Below are 9,632 nucleotides of genomic sequence, written 5' to 3' on the forward strand. Positions count from 1 at the left end.
AATTAAACATTAGCATAAGTTTAGGTTTGTATCAGATCAAAGATTTAGATAAGTTTGGGTTTGTTTGCTTTGATTGAATTTTACTGTTTTGATAAACTTGAAATCTGATGCAGATTTTTTTTGTTTGTTGTGTTTTGTTTTGTTTGATTATGGTTTGACTAAGTCAGATTGTATAATACTTGTTTTAATATTTGCAATTATTTTGGAAAAGATGAATTTTGAAACTGTGAGTAATGTTGCTGCTGCTGGAGTTGGTTCTGAGTCTTAAGTCGAGATTGAAATGGTAGTGAAATTATAAATATTATTTAATATTTAATGATTTAAAAAAAGAGAGAGAGATATTTGACGGGCTTGGCCCGCCAATCTGCTAAACTACCATTAGGCGGAGCGAGGGAGGATTTCAGGACTGCCTCACTAGGTGGGACGGGGCGGGCCAGCCTTTCAGATAGCGGGCTTTTGGGGGGGCGAGCTTTTCCGTTTGCCACCCTTACTCTCGGCTCCTTTACTCTCTCTTTCTTTCTCTTTATTTTTCTTTCTTTCTCACTTCTAATTTAGTAAAATTGTGGGGAGAGAAAGAGAGAAGGGTACGGTTGGTATAAAAAGAATGAACAACACATGGTGAATCATGTAACTTCCTAGAACCTTCTTTGATCTTATTTTAATCACAATCCTATTTACCATGTGATTTAATTGAGAGAGAAGGGAGAGTTCATTCATCAAAAGTGAGAGAGGAAGAGGAGTGATTTTAATCATATGGTTAAATATTTAGTGATCTAATCATGATCATTTTAGGTTAATTTATCACATGGTGAATTAATATATGGTGGTTAATTATTCATGAAAAAGAATAAAGGTAAAACTTGTGGTTAGGCTTAATTCTTAGAGAATAATTACCAAAAATGATAATTATTTAATTATTGATTTTTACTCTAACAGAGAAAGCATAGAAATATACCAATAGGGCTGATAAAAAAGTTTCAAAAATTTTTTTATGGATGAATCTGATTCAATAATTAAAAATCATCATTAATGAGTGTTATTTTGTCCTATATATTTTAATTAATTTTTTTATATTTTTATACAGGTCTGCCTTGTTAAACCGAGATAAACTGTGTCTGTCAAACTTTTTAAATTCCTGCCACAAAATTTTCAAAAAATTATTCTGCTGAAAGTTGGGCTCTTATACTCAACAAGAAGAATTACAAAACTCTCATTTTACAAGTGAGTTGAAACAAATTTAAAAGCTTTCAAGAAAGAGTAGTTGAGTGCAAATTAAAGTACTATGAACACAAATACGTAAATTTTTCAAAAGTGAATCAAAACAACATAGAATTGAGTAAAAATTGATATAGAAGCTCAAAAATATTTAGAATACATGTGTATCGAATGAGATTTCAATACACATTTATAGCAATTTTCAAGCATTAGAACATCATTAAATAGATAGAGAGGAGATATTTTATCAAAATTAGCTATTATAAACTTCTTAAATACTTGTAAATCAATTTTCTACTAAGTAAATAGATTTACTTCTAGGAGTTATATGAAATTCTGAATTTTCAAATGAATAAATCAATTTTCTAATTTTTGCATAATTGAATTTTTAGAAAACCCAATTTCTTTCATATAATACAATTCTATCTCTAGCCCTATTGCATTTTGTTACATTTTCTTTAAAAAGAAAGAAAGAAAATAACAAAAATATTGAGCAAGAGAAAATTAGAAAACTCCGAAAACACTTCTTCCTTATTGATAAGACCGGTGAACATATCTTGATTAATTGAGAAATTTGAATATATTCCATAGTTTATTGTTCAAGAATGCTAATGTCATGCTAGAGTTTTGTTAACGAGAATAGTTGGTGTATATTTGATTTAATACTTCATTTAATAGATGCATATTTTATTTTTTTAAACAATATTTTTTTTATTTACCTTTTTTTTCATGAACGTTCATACTTCAACTCAGTATTCAATTTTTTTGTGACAAGAGAATAAAAGAAAGAAAGAAAAAACAGAAAAAGGTCAACTCCTAAGAACTAGGGACATAGTCCCGTTGTAACAGCGCAAGAAAACTCCCTCAAGGCTTCTCCTACTCCAGCTGATGAATGTTATTAGATGCTGCAAATTTTTCCAATGCATCAGCAAATTGGTTGACATCTCTTTGAATAAAATTGATCTTAACTCTCCAATTTCAGCTCAAGATCTCATTGATTTTATTTGAATCCTGCTATTCCTTTCATTGATAAGGATAAAAACCTCCAAACAATCTATCTCACAGATAATATCTTTAAACTCAACTTCTCATACTAGAAGTAAACCTCTCCAGATTACAAATAACTCACTTCGAAGGATAAACGCAGGAGGCAAAGAGCCAGCACAACCATGCAACCAAGATCCCTTAGAATCACATAAAACACACCCAAAACCAGTAGTTTCACCAGATATGCTAGCATCACAATTTACTTTAACCGAAAAAAGAGAAGGAGGAGAGCAAGAAAGTAACAAAGAAGAAGAAGTAGAAACTTGATGCATGAAAAAGATCTTGTGGAGTTCAGATTGAGAAGCCTGAATAAGTGCTATAACCTTATCAATGCTCCACAGGTCAGTCAGGTTGAAAACAACATTATTATGATATCTCCAAATCCATCAAATAGTCGCCAAAAATAGAAAACCATTAGAATAATTCATATCCTTTCGCAACCATGTCCAAAAATTCTGCCTATTTATCTCCAGATTCAGCTTCTGCCAGATTGTCTTGGTTCTAGGACATTCACTTAGACAGTGGAGAACAGATTCATAATCAGTGTGGCACCAAGGGCATAAACCAAAACCTCCCAGACCTCTATGATTAAGAAATGCCACTATGGGGATAGCATTATGCATACAAAGACAAATAAGAATTTTATACTTTTTTTGGACTCGAGTCTTCCATAACCAAAGCAAATTACCAGTCTCCTTCCAACCAAATTTACGTTTACACAATCACAAATAAACATTTCTTGAGGAATAGATATTGGAAGAGGCTGGCGTCCACCTCCAACCAGCCTATTCTCCTGCTTGAACATCCGGACTATATAACATAATATTTTGCTTAACCAAATCAGTCATGAGGGTGCAACATCTCTCTAAATTTCACCGTTCATCCACCCACAAATCACTAATATTAAAATCAGAGTCAGATATGTGTACATATGTCACCTCTTTGGCTAGAGGACCTTCCATTCTCCAGCTTCCAAACCAAAAGGATTCGGTAAGAGGACTAATCTTCCACAAGAAACCGTCTCTCAAGAGGTTAAAGGCCTTGCAAATATTCCTCCAAACATTAGAGGAATTTTTGAAAGACGCAAAAGGATAAACTCATTCTTCTTAATGTACTTATTAGTAATGATTTGCACCCAAAGCTTCTCCTGGCAATTAAAGAGTTGCCAAATTAGCTTTCCTAGCAAAGCAATATTAGCACAAGATGGATCTCTAATGCTTATACCACCAAATTTCTTAGGGGTTACTACTTTCTTCCAACTAGTCAAACTTAAACCTCTCCTCTCAACCTTCCCTTTCCACAAGAATTGCAGCATTATAGAGGTAATCTTATCAGACACACAAGAAGGAAACAGAGTTACCTGCATGCGATAAGTTGGGATGGAGGCAGCCACAGAATTGATGAGGCAAAGTCTACCAGCTCTATTGAGAATTCTACCCTTCCAATTAGCAAGCCTTCCTTTGATCTTGTCCACGACGCCATTAAAAGTAGTCCTGCTAGCTTTCAAATGGTGCAGATTCACCCTAAGATATTTTTCCAAGTCTTGAATAAAATGAATAGAAGAGACACCCGTGAAGAGATCCTTCCTCCTATTGTTGACATACTTTGAGCAAAGAGTCTTAGACTTGTCTAAATTGATTTTCATACCAGAAGCTTTGCAAAACATGTTAAGCGTACTCATAACAACCTCCACTGCGACTTTCGCACTTTGCAGAAGAGCATCAAAATTATCTGAAAACATGAGGTAGGAGATTCTGGGACCACCCCTAGTCACAGCCACCACATCCCAAATCCCTTTATCAACTTGATTAGAAATGTATCCAGTTAGACGCTCCATACAAATAACAAAAAGATAGGGAGACATGGGGTCACCCTGTCGGAGACCTCTTTTCAGAGCGAAGCTCTTACCATTCCATAACAATGTTAATGAAGAAGCTGTAACACAAGCCATAATCAATTTAACAGTAGCTGGGGGAAACCAAACTTATGCAGAGTATGCTCCAAGAACCGCCAATCAATTTTGTCATAAGCTTTTTCCAAATCAATCTTAAATGCAAGTGTTCTTTTATGAGACTTGGTCTGTTTCATGAAATGTAGAATCTCTTGAGCAATGATTATATTGTCAGGAGCACCCCTATCAGGAATGAACACACCTTGAAGAGGTCCAATAATTTCCGTCAAAAAGGGTCGAAGACGGTTAACAAAGACCTTTGTAATAACCTTATACACCATATTGCAAAAGCTAATAGGTCGAAACTCCTTCATATAGGTAGGCACATCCACCTTCGGAATAAGCACAATAAGAGTCTCTATGATTTTAGAGTCACTGAAGTTACCTAAGAAAGCACTTTTAATAAGCTGCCAAATATTCATACCCATAATCTCCCAATATTCTTTGTAAAAATAAGCTTGAAAACCATCATCTAGACATTTCACATCTACCTCCTCTGTAGAGAAGAAGAGATTTTTAAAAAAAGAGGTAGCCTCCTTTTGCAAAATCTCTGGATCCGTCGACCAAGATCCATCAGTAACAAACAACCCATTAATTTTATTAAACTTTCTACGAACCGCATCCATTGCTCCCTAGACTTCTGAAATCAAAAGAGCTCCACCTGAAACAAAATGCGATTATAATCCTCATTAAGCTCCTTTTCCTTAATGTGAAGAGACAGAACATCAATGATCTCTAACTTTTTTGAATGAAACTAATACGGTTCTTCAAATTCCTTTTCTTAGCAAAAATATTACCAAAAATCTTGGATTTGAATTTCAAGGATCCTTGCTGAGCAACATACAAATTGGCATGGACACTCTTATTCTCACCAATCCACGTCTTTTGAACAACTTATTTGTAAGTAGGATAAGTACTCCATGCAACTTGAAAATGGAATGGCTTGCACTCTTTGGTTGGGGGCACCATGACATCTCACTAAAATAGAGTAGTGATCTGATTGAAGTCTGCACAAAATTTTAGCATAAGATTTTAGAGAAATTAGCAAGCCAAGCACTATTGTTTAGGACCCTATCAAGTTTTTTGGCAATCTCTTTATTGTTCTGAACTCTACGATACCAAGTAAAATTCTGCCCTATCATCCAAAGATCAAACAATCCACAATCATCAAGAGTAGACGAGAATAAAAACGCTTTATGACTAGAGAATTGACCCCTTTACTTTCATCCACTTTGAGAATTTCATTAAAAATTAAGTAAAATAGAGCATTAAACGATTTCTAAAAATTTATTAAAAATTATCATTTGGCTAATTAACATCTAAAAAAATCATTTTTTAAAATTTTGATGTTGAAAAAATTAATATAAAGTATAGCCCTCCAAGGTAGCATACGAGTTAAAACTTGAATTTTTTCAGAATCAGAAGTAACAAATAGTTATACAATATATAATGACCAACTATATTTATACAATATGTAATATAAAAAATTATTAAAATAATATATCAATTAAATTATCATTTAATTTGTGAAATTTAGTATAAAACTTATGCTTTGATGGTTTTATGCAATAAATTATATACTTAATTTTACAAATTAAATGATAATTTAATTGATATAGTATTTTAATTATTTCTTAAATTACATATTGTATAAATATAGTTGGTAATTATATATTGTATAACTATCTGTTATTTCTGATTCTAAAAAAGATTCAAGTTTTAACTTCTATGCCACCTTAGAGGGCTATATTTTATATTAATTTTTTCAATATCAAAAGTCCGAGTAATGATTTTTTAGATGTTAATGAGTCAAATGATGATTTTTAATAAATTTTTAGAAATCGTTTAATATTTCGTTTTACATTCATAATTTTATAAAAATGTAGATTTTTCAAAATTTGAACTAAAATACAAAAGTTGTATTTCTATTCTTATTTGTTTTGATTTTTTTGATTTTTTATTTGATTTCAAATGAAAAGTATTTTCTTATTAATATTTATGTTTTAAAGTTAATAATATAATTAATTTAAAAGTAATAAATGTCAATAATCTGTAGCAGTACTAAATCAAATAAACTAAATTTGATTTATATGTATATTATAGAAGTAGTAAATTGAATTAACTAGATTTGTTGATTCGATTTATATTAAAAAAGTGTAAATCGAATTTTACATAAATTTACTTTAGGACATATATGTAAAATTGTAAGTTAATTTACTTTTAGAATATCGGTGTAATTTTGATCTTCAAATTTTTTTTGAAGCAAAAAGCTCAACACAATAAGGTGGAGTAACTAAAAAACATATAGAAACTAATCAACCAAAAAGAAATCCCTCCATAATTAACTCCCACAATGCCGATAACAACTAAAAAAAATCAAACTCAGTCCACTCTTTGTAACTACTAATCGATTTGTTGATAACTACTGCAACACCTGTTTTTGAAAAATCTCCTAGCCCCTCCAATCTGATTAGATAAACTTCTTTGTCCACCTTTCAGCCTCGTCTCAAGAAACTCTACAACCCATTCCACACTAACCAAACTACAATCAATGCGACTGCACCGGAACCCATTAAACTTCCAAATAATCAACTCTAGATCCACCAACTCCATATCTTGTATCCAAGATTTAAAATCTTCTGCTAATGCTATTAACGTATTAACTCTTTACCTGTCTTCCATTTGCACAACCTCATTAAAGTCATCCATGTAGCAAAAAGAACTTGACATAAACCATAGATAAAATTCAACTCTCCCACACAGTCAGCTTGTCCTTTCTGACAGGCACACTGTACACCAAATAAAATGCACAATTAAAATTATTGTTCATCAACACCCCTTTCGCATACAACCATCTCTCCTCTTTATAGTAGTTACTCAAGTTAAACATCAGTACGTCCCACAACAACAATAAATCTTCAAAAGTACCGTACGAACTCACAAAGTCCCAACCCACTGCATCATTTCCCAAAAATTGCACTATATCAAACTTCGTAACCACCTTCTTCTTCGTCTCTATTAATCCTAACCTGTTCAAACTATATTTTCTCTTTTTCACCATACTTAATTTTCCACCACCCCCTAAGTCCCTCACATACCAAAAATTAAAAATCATTTAAACATTGTATTACACACCTTATTCCGATTTTTGGGACGACCCCTTCTTGCTTTCTCCTTTTGTTTTGCTTGCTTCCTTTTCTGTGCAATCGCTTCATTCTTAGCTTGAAGAGCCGTCATAATATCTTCTTCTTTATCACAAGGAACAACTCCTGATTCTACTGCTAAATCCCAAGCTATTCTGTTTTCCTCCAAGTCTACAACCCAATTACCACCTTGTTTTATGTGGTACGACTCACTGTCAATGTCATTATCCGAACATCCCGACTCCTCCAAATTCCTTACAGCCCCTTCCTCTTGGACACAAATTTCCTCCAGCAAAATATTTTCACCCCCTGAATCTGATACCTCCGCTTCATCATCCCTCATCAATCCTGCTCCAGTGTTCCTCTTGTCACTCACATTAATCCTACTTGCTCTAGCATAGGATCCATTCAACCCCCAGCTCATTCTTAGCTACTATTTTCCCTGCCTTCCCTGTGCTTATAGTGTCACCCTCTGCACCAGCCTCAGATGTCTTCTTTGTCATTTTCTCATAAGAATATGCCATCATCCCAACACCATTTACTTTGTTGGCTAAGCGGTTCTCCGCCACCAGACTCACTTTTTTCCTTGCACCATAGAACGACTCCTTCCCGACGCCGTTCAGCTCAGTAGTGGCTCGACAAGCTCTTCGCGCTTTACTACTATCGACGTCATCTTCCTCTGCCTGATGGTCATCACAGCTGCCACCACCAACAGCCGGCCGTCTTGCTTCCTGCACTCCCATTTCCCCACCATTCTCCTCATCGTTGTTGGGCCTCACGGACTCCACAACCTCTACGCGAATGGCAGAGCCTTCCACCTTCCTCTCTTCCAAGATCGCAGTCCCTTTTGCCGGCACCCGCGACCTCCGCCAAAGCAGACTTAGAAATACGCAGAATAATGTACGCACCATTGCACTCCACCTCCAAATTCCCGGCGGTGCAACCGAAGCCATGGCCATCCCCAACAAGAAGCTGCTGGCCTCTCCTATCCATGTAAAGCGCCGTTGGATTGCTTCTGGCTGTGAGTACCCGACCCACTAGGGCTCCAGGCCCCATTCCATCAGATGGGCCTGTTTGGTATTGGCCCATACCATACCTCTTCTCATTGTCATGCTGAGCACTTATATTGGGCCTCTTATAATGTAAACAACCCATATTAGAGTTCACATTCACTAAAGTAGCTTCACCAAACCTTTCTCCCCCATAATTCCAGGATAATGTTTTTTCAGATGTGGCTTCATCATTACTTGAAGGGGATTCCAAAGAATCCGCACACACTATAACTGCCTTCCTAATAATGGGATTTGCCGTTTGCTGATTTGAATTCTCCTGCTGCCATTCATCCAACTCCTCGATGGCAATGACCTTTCTACCCTTATCATGATCTTTCCCTCATGGCACCTGTGTCAACATCTCCGCCGCCATATCCCAACCCAGCTTCAAAGGTTCATCCCTTATTTCAACAGCTTTGTTGTACCCTTGTTCAAAGACAACTCCCTCTTTAGTCACCGGTCCTGTCTTCTGCCAAATATTCACCTCAGCTACACGACTTTTTTTACGGTCGATGTACCATTCTCCAATGGACTGTTGCTACCTTCATCCTCATTATCCTTCTTCGCCTTGACGTCAATGTGTCTTCTGTACTTAGCTCTTCCCACAAAGTTCTCTTTACCTCGCAATCGCATTCAGTTCATCTCTTTTGTTGCTTTCAAAACCCCTCCTTTAGTTGTATATCTTATAAAACCAAAAAAATGTATTTTTTCATATCTCTCCTTACATGATAGGTATATGTCGTTTATCCAACCTGTCCACTTAAATAGATGAAATAATTTTGTTTTGACGCATCATTGGGTAAGTTATCCAAAAAAATTGTAGAAGAGTCATTCTCCAATCGTCGCTAATCTTCTCGATTCTAAGCCTGTGAATCTCTTATGTGATATGATTACTTAACTCTATCCCACCTTGTATTTTCTCACCCCCTCGCTCTCACGATCTCTCATTTTCACTTAGACACGACGAGCATCTTCCGATCAAGACAGTGAAACTCACCTTGTTTGAGTCATGATGATCAATTTTGATCTTCAAATTATTTACTTGTGTGAATTATCAGAAAAAAGGTTCTTGGATAAAATCTTAGATACAAAAGATGTTTTTGCTATTGACTTTGAATTCGTTGCAAGTAGTCCTTCTAAAACTAGTTCATTTAACAACAATATGTAATACAAAATATTTTTTTTCTCTTGTTCATAATTTCTTTTGTTTATTATCCACCAATT

Source organism: Arachis ipaensis, chromosome B6 (genome assembly GCF_059453495.1).
Source record: "Arachis ipaensis isolate K30076 ecotype BB chromosome B6, ASM5945349v1, whole genome shotgun sequence".
Lineage (NCBI taxonomy): Eukaryota > Viridiplantae > Streptophyta > Magnoliopsida > Fabales > Fabaceae > Arachis > Arachis ipaensis.